We start from the raw sequence: 15,000 nt of genomic DNA, 5'->3' as shown, positions 1-15,000 counted from the left end.
GGTGTTTTCTTCAAATGTCGGATGTGAACACTACAAACAAATGCGGTGAATAAAAGATTTACACTTTGTGTTAACGTTACTGATATGAACGAACTGTAACCAGCTAATGTACTTTCTTTTTCCGGCATTCTAACAACATCGTCAGTGCCCAGCAACACTCATTACTGAACAACTTGCTGCTTCACGACATTTACGTCAATAATTTAGAGCTAACCTTTTATTAATGTTATCAATATAAATGCCATTGTAACCCCCCCCACACACACACACACACATACACACACACACACACACACACGCGCGCGCGCGCGCGCGCATCCCCCCACCCTCCCACCCCACGCCACACACACAGAGATTCCCCCCATCCCCGAAGGAAAAAAACGAAAACAAGAAAGATCGGAAACAGGTCTGAAAACTTTATGTAAAACCCCAATAACATTAACGAAGAACACAATTACAACGAATCACCAATTTCATTATTAATCAAACTTTCTTTTCCTGACTCTGCCAGTGAACCAGATCAACACCATCAAGCACTGTGTGCACCAGGAACGGACGTCCTAAACGTTGTCAGAAAGGTTCCGTCACAGCTGACGACACGAAGAGATTGTGTTGAAGGGGTTCTACTGAACACTGCCCCGTCACCACACATGCTGCTGGTGCCAGTTGTCAGAAACGTTACGTCACTGCTGACGACACGAAGGGATTGTGCTGAACACTGCCCCGTCACCTCACATGCTGCTGGTGCCTGCTGTCAGAAACGTTACGTCACTGCTGACGACAGCAAGGGATTGTGCTGAACACTGCCCCCGTCACCTCACATGCTGCTGGTGCCAGTTGTCAGAAACGTTACGTCACTGCTGACGACAGCAAGGGATTCTGCTGAACACTGCCCCGTCACCACACATGCCGGTGCCTCTAAGAAGCAAGCACGTCATTTCCGACTGTACCTTTCGGAAGTGGTGCTGGGGAAGAAAAGCTGCACAGAACTGTGAACGTGTGGAGGGACCATAATAAATACATCATTTCTCCCCAGCTGACCCTGCAGGCTGGTGTCGGCACTGTCCTTACCTGGGGCTGGACTGAGTGAGGGAGAGGGGCAGAGAGGGAGAGAGGGAGTCGGAGGAACACACACTGCGGAAGACCACGCGTCACGTCACTTCCGGTAATTATGGCTTCTGTTTCTTTGGATTCCTCTTTGAACCCCTCCTGCCTTACATGTCCGTCCTCTTTCTCTTTCTGTCTGTCTGTCTCTCTCTCTCTTTGTGTGTGTGTGTGTGTGTGTGTGTGTGTGTGTGTGTGTGTGACGAAACAGAGACGGAGTGAAAGAGAGAGGAACGCATGAGCTGAACAACAATAGCAGTTGCAAGAACAACATGACAAACAACAGTGTTAACAACACACACACACACACACACACACACACACACACACACAATGTGCTAGATACTGTGTTGCAAGGATATTCTTTAATCATCATTAACAAACTCGTACGTAATTCTGCCACCACAAAGCAATGACATTATCACTATTTGCTTTGTGTGCACACCTTTTTTTTTTAATCCACTTTTTTCTTCTCTTTTTCTTTTTTTTCCCGATGGCTTGGTGTAAAAAAATAAATGCTGCTTATTGAACGTTCCTTTTTATTGTTTTGTTTTTTCTACTTGACCTATGGAGAGAATTCACATGCCATACACAGTGTTGTTAAACTTTATCCTCCATGTCTCCACTGGGGTCAGATTTAATTTCCCGATTTTTGTGTTTTGCTTTCTGTAAATTATTATTTTTCGAAACAATTTTTCGATTTTCATTTTTTAAATTCTGATTCAGCGCTAATGTCCCTTTTGGGATCGGAGTGCAAAATAATCAAAATGAAATGAACTGCAGAAATGTCCCGCTTTAATTCAAATGAAATGAATTTGCATACGCACCCTTTTCTTTTTTTTTCTTTTCTTTTTAATTAAAAGGAAAATTATTGGCTTTGTATTCAGCTTCAGATTCCAGCATCAACACACAGGAACTTTGAAGAATATCAAGGCACATCCCGTTTCCGACGGTGCTTCTACTTTTGGCCTGTAACATATGCGCGCACGCGTGTCCAAGAACACACACACGGAAACCTCACAACCACAACAGCAACTTTCTTTTACTTCAGTCATCAATGCTGGCGCCTGTCGCGACTGTGTTTTTTGGATTTGATTTTTCCACCCTGACGTTTCATGCTTCGCTGATGTTGGGTGTGTGGTGCTGGTGTTGCTTCAATCAAGGTCACGTTATAACGCTGGCTGAATCGTGCGTCATTGTATGCACTCCATCAGTCTGTGCTTGATTTCAAACTTTGTCATCGAAAAATGATCATTCCATCGAAAAAAAACAAAAACAAAAAACAAAAAAACAAAAACAAAAAACAACAACAACAACAACTTTTCAACAATAAACAAAAATAAAACAACAAAAACAAAAAGAAAAAAAAAGGAAAGAAAGGAGAAAAAAAAAGAAAGAAAAGAAAAAAAAAAAATCAACAATCAATTGTCCAAACAATAGCTCGCGTTTCGTAATATTCATCACTAAAGCGATTTGTTTCGCAACCGTTTTACTCCTCAGTCATTACCCCCCCCCCCCACCCCCCCCAAAAAAGAGGGGGGGAACAAAAAGACGGAGATTGGGTTGCTCAATAACCCCCACAAAAAGAGGTCCAATTTCCATTCCTGGCCAACCCCTAAAATGTCACCCTGTTGGACTTTTTCCTTGCCTGTTTATTTCTTTCTACTTTCCCCACCACCCAATTTCTCTCCCGTGAAATGGGGGGGAGCTCTTTCTGTCTCAGTCTGTCTCTCTCCCCCCGTGCGGGAGTACACTGCGTGCAAGTGCGCGTGTGCATGTGTGTGTGTGTGTGTGTGTGTGTGTGTGGTAGAAAGAGAGGGAGGGGGAAGGGCGGTTTTATTCATGAATGTGAAAGAGACAGACATACAGAGAGAGAGAGACAGACAGACAGAGAGAAAGACAGACATACAGAGAGCGACAGACAGACAGAAAGACATACAAAGAGAGAGAGAGAGAGTGAGAGAGGAGAGACATAGTGCAAACCCCCCCCACAATGGCCCAAACGGACTAATCCTCCGTGTATCCTAAGACCTTTATTTTTCAGACGAACAGATGAGACGATAAACTGACGTCCTGTGTGCAGCATGCACTTAGCGCACGTAAAAGAATCCACGACAACAAAAGGGTTGTTCCTCGCAAAATTATGTAGAAAAATCCACTTCGATAGGAAAAACGAATAAAACTGCACGCAGGAAAAAATACACCCAAAAAATGCAGTGTAGCGACGCGCGCTCCATGGGGAGAGCAGCCCGAATTCCACAAAAGAGAAATACAACACAAAACAAGACTTCATCAGTGCTGAAGTCTGACAAACGCCACAGTGCCCATGCTAAACTCTCGCCAGTTGGTCATCAATGACCGAAACGGATTAATCAGGCCTGTGATTGGCCTCCTGTGAGGCACGGCGTCCATAACGACGAAACGGCCTCGTCCATTGACCGGCACTGTGTGACTTCCGGTCACAGTGGGGGGGACGGGTGGTGGGCTGTTTGCTGGCAGGTATGCCTCAGTGAGGGTGGAAATTGCTCGTTGGGGATTCTATGGATACGCTCCTGTGCGTGAATGTGTGAAGACAAACACCGTGCATCATGATGTGTTCGTAATCTTCCAGCTATTCCCCACCCCCTCCCTCCCTCTCCACTGCCTTCCCTTGCCCCTCATACACTGAAACAGCCACCCCGTCTCTCCGAACTGAAAGGCCGCGCGCGCGCGCGCGCGCGTGTGTGTGTGCGTGCGTGCGTGCGTGCGTGAACGCATGCATACAAACTCACAGAAACAGATTCAGGTATGCGTCTGAAGGGGGCACACTACATGTACATACGTCCACGACAATCTCCTCGCCGTGTTTCTCCCTCCCCTACTAAATCTCTCACAGTAGGTTTTCACCTGAAATGTCACCCTCCGAAACAACAAATGGTCTGTAAAAAAATAGAAGAAAAAACTGAAATTTATGTTTGGAAAAAAAAGGAATAAAAAACAAAAGGAAAAAAAAAAACCCATTTGACAACTTGGCACATCTGTGCATACCAGTCTTTGTCATTGTCTCGTGGCACTTTCCTGCAGACCCCCCCCCCCACCCCCCCCCCAGCAAGTCGGGCAGATAATAAAGGCGTTATGTGGAACTCCCCTTTCTTGACCTCCGACAGTGAGGAAGGCCAGGTGTTTACCGGAACTTCCCTCATCGTGTTGTCCCTGTTGTGAAGGTCTGGACCCCACTCAGCAACGTCACGTGCAGCTGTGAAAACTGGTACAATAAATAGACATACATCCTCCCTCCTCCTCTTCACAGCCTGGGAGAAAGCGTGGGAAGTCCCCCTTCTTATCTTTTTTAATTTTTTTTATTTATCAAAAACATTTCCTTTGTCATCGGCGTTGATTTCTTGTCTTTTACAAGACAAATCTTGGAGAGAACTGAGAGAGAAGAGAGAGAGAGGGGGACGACGACGACAATCGTCATAATGATGGTGACACAGCAGTGGATTAAAAAAAAAAGTGTGCATATATGTGTATGTCAATAAGTGAGTGTGTATGTGCATGCGTGCGTGCGTGTGTGTGTGTGTGTGTGCGTGTGTGTGTGTGTGTGTGTGTGTGTGTGTGTGTGTGTGTGTGTGTGTGTGTGTGTGTGTGTGTGTGTGTGTGTGTGTGTGTGTGTGTGTGTGTGTGTGTGTGTGTGTTTCTCTTATCTGTTTACGAGGCTGGTTGATTTGTTCTTCTTTCACTGTTTTTTAAATAATAATTTCATGTTCTGAGCATCTTCTATGAAACTGGGAATATGTTTTCAGTGCAACCACACATGCGAAAGGATGCTAACACAAACAGATGAATATATGAATACGTATCAAAAATGAAAAACATTCCAAATGAATTCGACAGAAAAGCTTGCATCACAAAAAAGATGAGAACTATTTGGTCCCGTTTTCACGCTCCCTACGCGAGGCTAAAAGCACTGCGAAACACCTTTCTCTGTCACATGTATGTAGGAAGTTAAATCACTGACTCACTTGTGCAAACAATGTGGGTCTATCACTCTGCGTAATAATCCAGTGTTCAGTCCATCTATCTATCTATCTATCCATCTATCGATCCATCTACGTATCTCTCTTTAACCATCTATCTATCAAAAGCCATCTACCCATCCATCCATCCATCCATCCATCACTCTCTCTCTTTCTCAAAATCCATCCATCCATCCATCTGTCTATCTATCTATCCATCCATCTATCGATCCATCTACCTATCTCTCTTTAGCCATCTATCTATCTCTATCTATGTGTCTATCAAAAACCATCCTCCCATCCATCCATCCATCTGTCCATCTATCTATCAAAAGCCATCCATCCATCCATCTATCTATCTCTCTCCATCTCTCTCTCTCTCTCTCTCAAAAGGCATCCATCCATCCATCAAACTATATCTACCCATCTACACATCTCTCTACAGAGCTAAAAGTTAGGCAGAGCAGAGAAGTCAGTATCAAAACCTACAGTTTCAGCAGCTCAAGGAGGCGTCACTGCGTTCGGACAAATCCATATACGCTACACCACATCTGCCAAGCAGATGCCTGATCAGCTGCGTAACCCAACGCGCTTAGTCAGGCCTTCAAAACCTACAGAGTAGGGAATGAGGGGAGAGCGGATTTTAACAGTTATCTACCTTTATCAAAAGCTGTCTTCTTCACACCTATCCTTTCAGTTATCTACCTTTATCAAAAGCTGTCTTCTTCACACCTATCCTTTCAGTTATCTACCTTTATCAAAAGCTGTCTTCTTCACATCTATCCATTCAGTTATTCACATCTATCCATTCAGTTATCTACCTTTATCAAAAGCTGTCTTCTTCACATCTATCCATTCAGTTATCTACCTTTATCAAAAGCTGTCTTCTTCACACCTATCCATTCAGTTATCTACCTTTATCAAAAGCTGTCTTCTATACACCTATCCATTCAGTTATCTACCTTTATCAAAAGCTGTCTTCTTCACATCTATCCATTCAGTTATCTACCTTTATCAAAAGCTGTCTTCTTCACACCTATCCATTCAGTTATCTACCTTTATCAAAAGCTGTCTTCTTCACACCTATCCATTCAGTTATCTACCTTTATCAAAAGCTGTCTTCTTCACACCTATCCATTCAGTTGTCTACCTTTATCAAAAGCTGTCTTCTTCACACCTCTCCATTCAGTTATCTACCTTTATCAAAAGCTGTCTTCTATACACCTATCCATTCAGTTATCTACCTTTATCAAAAGCTGTCTTCTTCACACCTATCCTTTCAGTTATCTACCTTTATCAAAAGCTGTCTTCTTCACACCTCTCCATTCAGTTATCTACCTTTATCAAAAGCTGTCTTCTATACACCTATCCATTCAGTTATCTACCTTTATCAAAAGCTGTCTTCTTCACACCTATCCTTTCAGTTATCTACCTTTATCAAAAGCTGTCTTCTATACACCTATCCATTCAGTTATCTACCTTTCTCAAAAGCTGTCTTCTTCACACCTATCCATTCAGTTATCTACCTTTCTCAAAAGCTGTCTTCTACACACCTATCCATTCAGTTATCTACCTTTATCAAAAGCTGTCTTCTTCACACCTATCCATTCAGTTATCTACCTTTATCAAAAGCTGTCTTCTTCACACCTATCCATTCAGTTATCTACCTTTATCAAAAGCTGTCTTCTTCACACCTATCCATTCAGTTATCTACCTTTATCAAAAGCTGTCTTCTACACACCTATCCATTCAGTTATCTACCTTTATCAAAAGCTGTCTTCTACACACCTATCCATTCAGTTATCTACCTTTATCAAAAGCTGTCTTCTACACACCTATCCATTCAGTTTTCTTCCTGTATCAAAAGCTGTCTTCTACACACCTATCCATTCAGTTTTCTTCCTGTATCAAAAGCTGTCTTCTACACACCTATCCATTCAGTTTTCTTCCTGTATCAAAAGCTGTCTTCTACACACCTATCCATTCAGTTTTCTTCCTGTATCAAAAGCTGTCTTCTACACACCTATCCATTCAGTTTTCTTCCTGTATCAAAAGCTGTCTTCTTCACACCTATCCATTCAGTTTTCTTCCTGTATCAAAAGCTGTCTTCTTCACACCTCTCCATTCAGTTATCTACCTTTCTCAAAAGCTGTCTTCTACACACCTATCCATTCAGTTTTCTTCCTGTATCAAAAGCTGTCTTCTACACACCTATCCATTCAGTTTTCTTCCTGTATCAAAAGCTGTCTTCTACACACCTATCCATTCAGTTTTCTTCCTGTATCAAAAGCTGTCTTCTTCACACCTATCCATTCAGTTTTCTTCCTGTATCAAAAGCTGTCTTCTTCACACCTATCCATTCAGTTTTCTTCCTGTATCAAAAGCTGTCTTCTTCACACCTATCCATTCAGTTATCTACCTTTCTCAAAAGCTGTCTTCTTCACACCTATCCATTCAGTTATCTACCTTTATCAAAAGCTGTCTTCTTCACACCTATCCTTTCAGTTATCTACCTTTATCAAAAGCTGTCTTCTACACACCTATCCATTCAGTTATCTACCTTTATCAAAAGCTGTCTTCTACACACCTATCCATTCAGTTTTCTTCCTGTATCAAAAGCTGTCTTCTACACACCTATCCATTCAGTTATCTACCTTTATCAAAAGCTGTCTTCTTCACACCTATCCATTCAGTTATCTACCTTTCTCAAAAGCTGTCTTCTTCACACCTATCCATTCAGTTATCTACCTTTATCAAAAGCTGTCTTCTTCACACCTCTCCATTCAGATATCTACCTTTATCAAAAGCTGTCTTCTATACACCTATCCATTCAGTTATCTACCTTTATCAAAAGCTGTCTTCTTCACACCTATCCATTCAGTTATCTACCTTTATCAAAAGCTGTCTTCTTCACACCTATCCATTCAGTTATCTACCTTTATCAAAAGCTGTCTTCTTCACACCTATCCATTCAGTTATCTACCTTTATCAAAAGCTGTCTTCTTCACACCTATCCATTCAGTTATCTACCTTTATCAAAAGCTGTCTTCTTCACACCTATCCATTCAGTTATCTACCTTTATCAAAAGCTGTCTTCTTCACACCTATCCATTCAGTTATCTACCTTTATCAAAAGCTGTCTTCTTCACACCTATCCTTTCAGTTATCTACCTTTATCAAAAGCTGTCTTCTTCACACCTATCCATTCAGTTATCTACCTTTATCAAAAGCTGTCTTCTTCACACCTATCCATTCAGTTATCTACCTTTATCAAAAGCTGTCTTCTTCACACCTATCCTTTCAGTTATCTACCTTTATCAAAAGCTGTCTTCTACACACCTATCCATTCAGTTATCTACCTTTATCAAAAGCTGTCTTCTTCACACCTATCCATTCAGTTATCTACCTTTATCAAAAGCTGTCTTCTTCACACCTATCCTTTCAGTTATCTACCTTTATCAAAAGCTGTCTTCTACACACCTATCCTTTCAGTTATCTACCTTTATCAAAAGCTGTCTTCTACACACCTATCCATTCAGTTATCTACCTTTATCAAAAGCTGTCTTCTACACACCTATCCATTCAGTTATCTACCTTTATCAAAAGCTGTCTTCTTCACACCTATCCATTCAGTTATCTACCTTTATCAAAAGCTGTCTTCTACACACCTATCCATTCAGTTATCTACCTTTATCAAAAGCTGTCTTCTTCACACCTATCCATTCAGTTATCTACCTTTATCAAAAGCTGTCTTCTACACACCTATCCATTCAGTTATCTACCTTTATCAAAAGCTGTCTTCTTCACACCTATCCATTCAGTTATCTACCTTTATCAAAAGCTGTCTTCTTCACACCTATCCATTCAGTTATCTACCTTTCTCAAAAGCTGTCTTCTACACACCTATCCATTCAGTTTTCTTCCTGTATCAACAGCTGTCTTCTTCACACCTATCCATTCAGTTATCTACCTTTATCAAAAGCTGTCTTCTACACACCTATCCATTCAGTTATCTACCTTTATCAAAAGCTGTCTTCTTCACACCTATCCATTCAGTTATCTACCTTTATCAAAAGCTGTCTTCTTCACACATATCCATTCAGTTATCTACCTTTATCAAAAGCTGTCTTCTACACACCTATCCATTCAGTTTTCTTCCTGTATCAAAAGCTGTCTTCTACACACCTATCCATTCAGTTTTCTTCCTGTATCAACAGCTGTCTTCTACACATATCACACCAATCTTTTCACACACACAGGGCAGAGAGAGGGAAGTAAGGACAGACAGACACTGACAACCAGTACATCCACCCCCCTCCCCCATCTCCCCCTCCCCGTTCTCTGACCTCAATGGTGGCAGAGTTATTGTTCCTGGAAGTCCCCCAGACGCAGCACACCCCAAAGCCGTCTTTCGCAGCGGATGCCCACTGCAGAGAAAGCCATTGGCCGTTGTGAGGGAAAGAAGGGGGAGAGGGAGGAGGGTGTACAGGCTTACCTCCCGCAATGATTCATCATTAGACACCTGCTGGGGTCGAGGTCTCTCGCCTTCACTCTGCTCAACACATGCCACGCACACATACACGCGCACGCGCACGTGTGTGTGTGTGTGTGTGTGTGTGTGTGTGGTGAGAGAAACAGACGGAGACAGGGGGTGGGGGGTGGTGGTGGTGGGGGGGGGGGGGGTGAAGGGTTGGGTGGTGGGGTCAGGGGGGTGGGGGGGGGGTGGGGGGGACGCACACGTGCCTTCCCCAAAATGGAGTCTCCCCACTCCCCACCCGAACTCCCCCCCGCTCCTCTCCCAACCCTTCAAGGTTAATGAGAAACAAAACAACAACAAATGAATGAGTTCATGAACAGACAGATAGATAAATAAATAAATAAACTGATTAAAAGCAAAAATGACCGAGCTTCGTCAGCATGCCCCCAACCCCCCCTCCCCCCATCCCTTCCAAACGCTCTTCATGGGGTGAGGAGGGAAGGGGGCCAAGCGGTGTAGGTGTGGTGGAGTGGGGGGCGTGGGGCGTCATGATGTTCAAACCTGTGACGGGACGGTCCAAATACCTGTCCACAGGTGACCACGCTCTGTCACAGGTGTCCACACCTGGACCTGTCTGTGACTGGCAGACGTTGACGACCATCACAGCGAGAGGCACAGAGATCACACACACACACACACACACACACGGCACTCACGCCATCAACACAATAATTAGGCGGCAGATTACCGGTAAACTGAGAGAGAGAGAGAGAGAGAGAGAGAGAGAGAGAGAGAGAGAGAATCCTGCCTGTAAACCATTCATCAAGTTCATCACACGCCATCAGAAAACATTTCAACTTGGGGAGCACAAAAAAGATGTCGCCATAATGACAGCACTGTCATGTGTAATTATGTTTTATTGTTTTACGTCTATCTATCGTCAGCACTGAAGCACTCGTTTCATTCATGATGGACAAAGTGTGTGTGACAGTAATACCGTGCAAGGTGTTTCGTCACCATCAACATCAACGTTTTACCTCACGATCACCGTCACCATCATCATCAACGTTTCACCACACAATCACTGTCACCATCAACGTTTCACCACACAATCACCGTCACCATCAACGTTTCATCACACAATCACCGTCACCATCATCATCAACGTTTCACCACACAATCACCGTCACCATCAACATTCACCACCCAATCACCGTCACCATCATCATCAACGTTTCACCACCCAATCACCGTCACCATCATCATCAACGTTTCACCAAACAATCACCGTCACCATCAACATTCACCACCCAATCACCGTCACCATCATCTTCAACATTTCACTACCCAATCACCGTCACCATCATCATCAACGTTTTACCACCCAATCACCGTCACCATCATCATCAACGTTTCACCACACAATCACCGTCACCATCATCATCAACGTTTCACCACACAATCACCGTCACCATCAACGTTTCACCACACAATCACCGTCATCATCATCATTAACGTTTCACCACACAATCACCGTCATCATCATCATTAACGTTTCACCACACAATCACCGTCATCATCATCATTAACGTTTCACCACACAATCACCGTCATCATCAACGTTTCACCACACAATCACCGTCATCATCATCATTAACGTTTCACCACACAATCACCATCATCATCAACGTTTCACCACACAATCACCATCAACGTTTCACCACACAATCACCGTCACCATCATCATCAACGTTTCACCACACAATCACCATCATCATCAACGTTTCACCACACAATCACCGTCACCATCATCATCAACGTTTCACCACCCAATCACCATCATCATCAACGTTTCACCACACAATCACCGTCACCATCATCATCAACGTTTCACCACACAATCACCATCATCATCAACGTTTCACCACACAATCACCGTCACCATCATCATCAACGTTTCACCACCCAATCACCAGAACCAGATGTTACCAATACCGGCAGATCACAGAGAAATAAACCACAAGTGGTTCCGACTCAGAGAGTTTGATTCATAATGGAAACTGCCACATTTTGATTTTTTTCAATTTTTTTTTTTTAGTTGGTTTGTTTGTTTCAGAGTGGTAGCCTTAAAAATACTATTTTCAAACAATGTAACATCACTCAACACACACACACACACACACACACACACACGTGTTAAATCTTCTGTCCCCCACTCCACCTCCACCCCCACCCCCGCCACACCCAAATAACCCGTCCCACCTTCCCATCTCTTTATAATTAAAAAAAAAATCCAAATTAAGCGGGGGAAAACACTAAGAGAGAGAGAGACAGACACAGAGAGGGAGAGAGAGAAGAGAGAGAGAGAGAGACAGAGAGAGAGAGAAACAGACAGATACAGAGAGAAGAGAGAGAAGAGAGAGAGAGGGAGAGAGAGAGAGAAACAGACAGACAGGCATACAGAAGCTGGGCGAAAGGACAAAACACGCCCCAGTAAATCAAAAGCCACACGGGGATATTCTTCACTTCCTGAACAAGCCAGAAAACTAACGACGGGTGATGTCAGCAACACACGAACGGAAACGAAAACCTGCTGACTTTCGGGGAATCAAAGAGCGGGGAGGACGGGAGGGGAGGGGGCAGCGTTCAGGTCATTGTACACACCCGCCCACCTTCCGCACACAGCACCAACACACGGATAGATACCAACACGCACGCACGAAATACCTATGTTTCAGTTTTTCACTCTGATTGAAACATTGCATGTGCTGGAGAGAGAGAGAGAGAGAGAGAGAGAGAGAGAGAGAGAGAGAGAGAGAGAGAGGGGGGGGGGGGCAGGGGGGGGGGGGGGGGGGGAGAGTGAGACAGAGACAGAGAAGAACAGGGAACTGAGGGTGAGGGTGTTCTGAGCTGGGCGTGGGGGCGTGGGGACGTAGGGGCATGGGTTGAGAAGGGGGTTTGGGCGGTGGTGTAGCAGGCAAACAAACTCTGGAGCCAAAACTTAAAGCAAAGCACAAGGGAATGTATCGTATGTGGGAGTGAATAAATCGTTTTTTTCCAAACACGGATTTCACTAGCACGTGTTTCCGAGGTTGAGAATGTGCACACGCGCGCATGTTTGTGTGGGTGTGCGCTCGCGTTAAATATATGGAAGGGGAGGGGGGCCGGGGGGGGGGGGGGGGGGGTGAGGTGTGATGTAAAAGTTTCCTCCCGCCTCAAGACACAAGCTTTGTTAAGCCAAACATCCCACTCCGCCCCCCCCCCCACACACACACACCCTCCCCTCGAACCCCTCCCCCTCCGACCGGCACAGTCACACCAGCCTCCAAGAGTCCACTGGGAAGGACGAGAACAGACAGACAGACAGACAGACAGAGAGCAGGAAGAACAGAGAGACGAGGAAAAGAAAAGACAGAAAGAAAACAGAGGAAGGGAAAGAACAGTAACAGACTATAACAGAAGAAAAGAATGAAAAGGAAGGAAGAAAGAATAAAAGAGAACTAAAAAAAAAAAAAAAAAAAAAAAAAAAAAGGAATGGAAAAATAATAAAAGAAAGAAAAGAAAGGATACTGAAGACAGAGGAGATATTTTAAAAAAAAAAGAAAAAAAAGAGAAAAAAGAAAAGAAAAATAGGGTGAAAGCAAGGATGACAGAAAACGTTCAGCAACACCCCTCTCTCTCCCCCCCCCCTCCCTCCCCCCCCCTCTCTCACTCTCTCTCTCTCTCTCTCTATATATATATATATATATATATATATAAGTGTGTGTGTGTGTGTGTGTGTGTGTGTGTTTTCAGGCTTGGATCTGGATATGTTCATTTTAGTTGTGTTTCTACCCCTAACAGTGCTTAAGTTAAACCTATTTTTCGTTTATTTGTTTTGTCTAAACATTTATATACTAGTTTTCTTTTTCTTTTTCACTTTTTGTTTTAGCACACAATTCAATAATAAACAACAAAAATAATACCAAAGTATGAAAATATGAACACAGCTCTTGACAGGAATATTCTGGTTGGAAAGTCCTATTTCAACTAACGTTATATATAATGAGGGGGGGGGGAGTCCTATTTCAACTAACGTTACATATAATGAGGGGGGGGTGGGAGTCCTATTTCAACTAACGTTACATATAATGAGGGGGGGAGTCCTATTTCAACTAATGTTACATATAATGAGGGGGGGAGTCCTATTTCAACTAACGTTACATATAATGAGGGGGGGGGGGGGAGTCCTATTTCAACTAACGTTACATATAATGAGGGAGTGGGGGGAGTCCTATTTCAACTAACGTTACATATAATGAGGGGGGGGGGGGAAGTCCTATTTCAACTAACGTTACATATAATGATGGGGGAAAGTCCTATTTCAACTAACATTACATATAATGAGGGGGGGGGGGGGGGAGTCCTATTTCAACTAACGTTACATATAATGAGGGGGGAAAGTCCTATTTCAACTAACGTTACATATAATGAGGGGGGGGGGGGGGACCTATTTCAACTAACGTTACATATAATGAAGGGGGGGGGGGGAGTCCTATTTCAACTAACGTTACATATAATGAGGGGGGGGGGAGGTCCTATTTCAACTAACGTTACATATAATGAGGGGGGAAAGTCCTATTTCAACTAACGTTACATATAATGGGGGGGGGGGGGGGGTCCTATTTCAACTAACGTTACATATAATGAGGGGGGGTGGGGGAGTCCTATTTCAACTAATGTTACATATAATGAGGGGGGGGGGGGGGTCCTATTTCAACTAACGTTACATATAATGAAGGGGGGGGGGGGTCCTATTTCAACTAACGTTACATATAATGAAGGGGGGGGGGGAGTCCTATTTCAACTAACGTTACATATAATGAGGGGGGGGGGGGGGGTCCTATTTCAACTAACGTTACATATAATGAAGGGGGGGGGGGGGAGTCCTATTTCAACTAACGTTACATATAATGAGGGGGGGGGGAAGTCCTATTTCAACTAACGTTACATATAATGAGGGGGTTAAGTCCTATTTCAACTAACGTTACATATAATGAGGGGGGGTGGGGGAGTCCTATTTCAACTAATGTTACATATAATGAGGGGGGAAAGTCCTATTTCAACTAACGTTACATATAATGGGGGGGGGGGGGGGGGTCCTATTTCAACTAACGTTACATATAATGAGGGGGGGTGGGGTCCTATTTCAACTAACGTTACATATAATGAGGGGGGGTGGGGGAGTCCTATTTCAACTAATGTTACATATAATGAGGGGGGAAAGTCCTATTTCAACTAACATTACATATAATGAGGGGGGGAAGTCCTATTTCAACTAACGTTACATATAATGAGGGGGGGGGGGGGGGAGAGTCCTATTTCAACTAACGTTACATATAATGAGGGGAAAGTCCTATTTCAACTAACTTTACATATAATGAG

The 15,000-nt window shown here is 43.6% G+C and overlaps 1 protein-coding gene and 1 long non-coding RNA gene across 4 annotated transcripts in view; one reads left to right on the top strand and one right to left on the bottom strand.

Moving 5' to 3' along the window:
* The window catches only part of LOC143294028 (uncharacterized), a 4,019-nt gene extending 1,551 nt beyond the window's left edge, over nucleotides 1-2,468 (top strand). The window contains exons 2-3 of the long non-coding RNA XR_013056865.1: nucleotides 512-1,165; nucleotides 1,992-2,468. This is a non-coding gene — a long non-coding RNA (uncharacterized LOC143294028). The remainder of the gene's footprint in view (nucleotides 1-511; nucleotides 1,166-1,991) is intronic.
* Nucleotides 1-15,000, bottom strand: part of LOC143293375 (DNA mismatch repair protein Mlh1-like) — a 182,461-nt gene that overhangs the window by 92,172 nt on the left and 75,289 nt on the right. The gene's annotated exons all lie outside the window — the stretch shown is intronic.

The sequence above is a fragment of the Babylonia areolata genome, chromosome 19 (assembly GCF_041734735.1).
Source record: "Babylonia areolata isolate BAREFJ2019XMU chromosome 19, ASM4173473v1, whole genome shotgun sequence".
NCBI classification, from domain to species: Eukaryota; Metazoa; Mollusca; class Gastropoda; order Neogastropoda; family Buccinidae; genus Babylonia; species Babylonia areolata.
Note: the sequence above shows the minus strand (reverse complement) of the source record. Positions and strands in the feature narration are given on the sequence as shown.